Source organism: Hevea brasiliensis, chromosome 13, assembly GCF_030052815.1.
Source record: "Hevea brasiliensis isolate MT/VB/25A 57/8 chromosome 13, ASM3005281v1, whole genome shotgun sequence".
Lineage (NCBI taxonomy): Eukaryota > Viridiplantae > Streptophyta > Magnoliopsida > Malpighiales > Euphorbiaceae > Hevea > Hevea brasiliensis.
The window spans coordinates 69,433,487-69,436,167 of NC_079505.1; positions in this window are offsets into that span (position 1 = coordinate 69,433,487).

Sequence of the window (2,681 nt, forward strand, 5' to 3'; positions counted from 1 at the left end):
AAGGTAATTTGGAGCACTCACGCACCCTGTAGCATCAATCATAATATATGGGAGCTGATCCCCTATACAGCTCTCTTAAATCCAACCTGGTGCCAGCGAAGAACTCAGCTCGGACTTCCACTTAATAACCAAATCGAGGGTCCCAGCGAAGAACTCAAGCCGTGACTACCCCTCGAAGGATCGGGTCCCAGCGAAGAACTCAAGCCGTGACTACCCGTCCTATCCATAGTCCACACCACATCACACGCACGCACACTGCTCCAAATTACCACAACAACATCATGGCACTTTAACAGTTATCAATGCATCATAAATCGTGCCTAGAGTTTAACTACATAAATATATGCATATAAGTGATGCATGGGCATGCTGAACATATAATAATATCGAAATTACAATTAAAATTAATATTTTACTCACAGACTTGACGGCAATCACTGTGGCGGCTAGGCGGAGGAAGAAGGCTGTCCCGGCTCACCTGACAATTATATTACAATTATTTAATACAAATGACTCAATACAAATCAAGAAAAGACCCAATACGTCCTAAGTCGTGCCGAAAATCCGGCAGAGTCTCCCTTATACCTAGGACCTACCCAACCTGCAAAAGGGCTCAAAACACACTTCTATATCCACAATCCATATATCCACAACTCAATCACATCACACAGCCCTCCCGCCCATCAAATCAATCATTCATCACAATATGTAAAATTTTAATTTAGTCCTTATAATTGATCATTTTGCAAAACGCTCAAATAAGCTCTAAAAATTATAAAACTCGCATGATCCTTAGAAATATTACTAAGCTATTGCAAAAAGAATCGTAATTTTCTAAGCTACCACGAATATTTTATGGATTTTTAATCCTATTTAAGCACTAGAAAATTACTTAAAAACTAGGTTCGGGTTTACCTTTGCCGATTCGACTTGGGACGCGCCGACGCGTCGACAATGGGGCTAGCCAAAACCTCGGCCCACCCGGAGACTTTTCCGGCCACGGTCCGTTCGCCCGAAATTTGCGTACTTGGTCAATCGCCGAATTTCCGCGAATCGAGGATACCTACACGAAGCCCATAACACGGGGTTAGCACATAAATTTTTCAGAATTTTCTAAGCTCATTTAATGCTCGAAATTACACTGCGAAGTTCTGTGGGACCCACCGAAAAACGGTGTCGGAAAAATTCAAAATTTATGTCGCCGCGAAGCTCTCGGCCGAATGGAGCGTCTGGTGGCCTCGGTTTCCTCGTGGGATTCACGATTTTCAGAAATCTAGCCCAAAAGTCGAAATGGGCTAAAATCTTCTCGAGCAAAAATCGGACAAACCGCTCGATGGATTTCGTTCTTGGTGTCTATGGAAAGCTCTCGCCGAGTAGATGATTTTAGACACAAGACCCGGTCCAATCGGTGGCGGATCGCCGGATTGGCCGAGAAATCGGAGCGACAGGGAGGGGAGGAGAGAGAAAAGAAAGAGAAAAGAGAGGGACGACGCACGGAGAAGAAAAAGGAAAGGGAGCCGTTCGATTCGACCATCCGATCCGGTTCGATTCGAATACAAAATTTTGAATTTTTACTCGCCTCGGACCGAAAATGAGGTCCAAAATTCAAAAATTCGTAAAACTCGTAAAAATACGTAGACTCCAAATATATTTTTAGTTTTGCCACGTGGTCTTTAAATTAATTTTTAAAAATCATCAAAGTTTATATTTTCGGAAAATCGAACCCGATTTTTAAAATCCGAAAAATCTCAAAAAAATTCCTAAAATTTAAATAAAATTAAAATATCAAAAATACTCATAAATAATAAAATTTGGGGTGTTACATTCAACACAGAGGAGACCTACACTTTCTTCCATATAGTGCCTCATAGGGTACCATCCCTATGCTGGAATGGTAATTGTTGTTGTAGGCAAACTCCACCAAAGCTAGCTGATCATCCCATTGACCTCCAAAATCCAAAACACTCATGCGAAGCATGTCTTCCAGTGTTTGGATTGTCCTTTCTGATCGCTCGTCTGCCCGAGGGTGGAAAGCCGCATCAAGTTCAATCAGGTGCCAAGTGCCTCCGCAACTTTCTCCAAAATCGAAGTGAATCAGCCCTCTCCGATATTATGGAAGCTGAACTCCATGCAATCGACGATTTCTCAAATATAGAGTCGGGTGTCTTGTGCAGCAATGTAATATGTAGTCTTCACAGGCAAGAAATGAGCTGATTGGTTAGGCGGTCTACAATTACCCATATCGAATCATATCCTCGCGTGGTACGAGGCAACCCAGTCACAAAATCCATAGAAATCATTTCCCACTTCCATTCTGGGATAGGAGCTCTTGCAACTTCCCCCGATACTGGTGTTCAAACTTCACCTTCTGACAAGTCAAACACTTGGACACAAAGTCTGCTATGTCTCTCTTCATGCCATTCCACCAATAGCTATCTTTCACATTATGGTACATCTTGGTGGAACCTGGGTGGACACTGTACAGTGTATAGTGTGCCTCTCGCATGATTTCATTTCTGAGATTGTCCACATCGGACACACATATCCTAGAACCTTGCACTAGGGCACCATCATTAGCAAATCCAAACTCTCCACCTTCACCCTGCCGTACTCTTTCTATGATCTTCATTAATTGTTGGTCTCTGTGGGAAACTCTAACTCACCCCGCAAGTCCGCCTCAC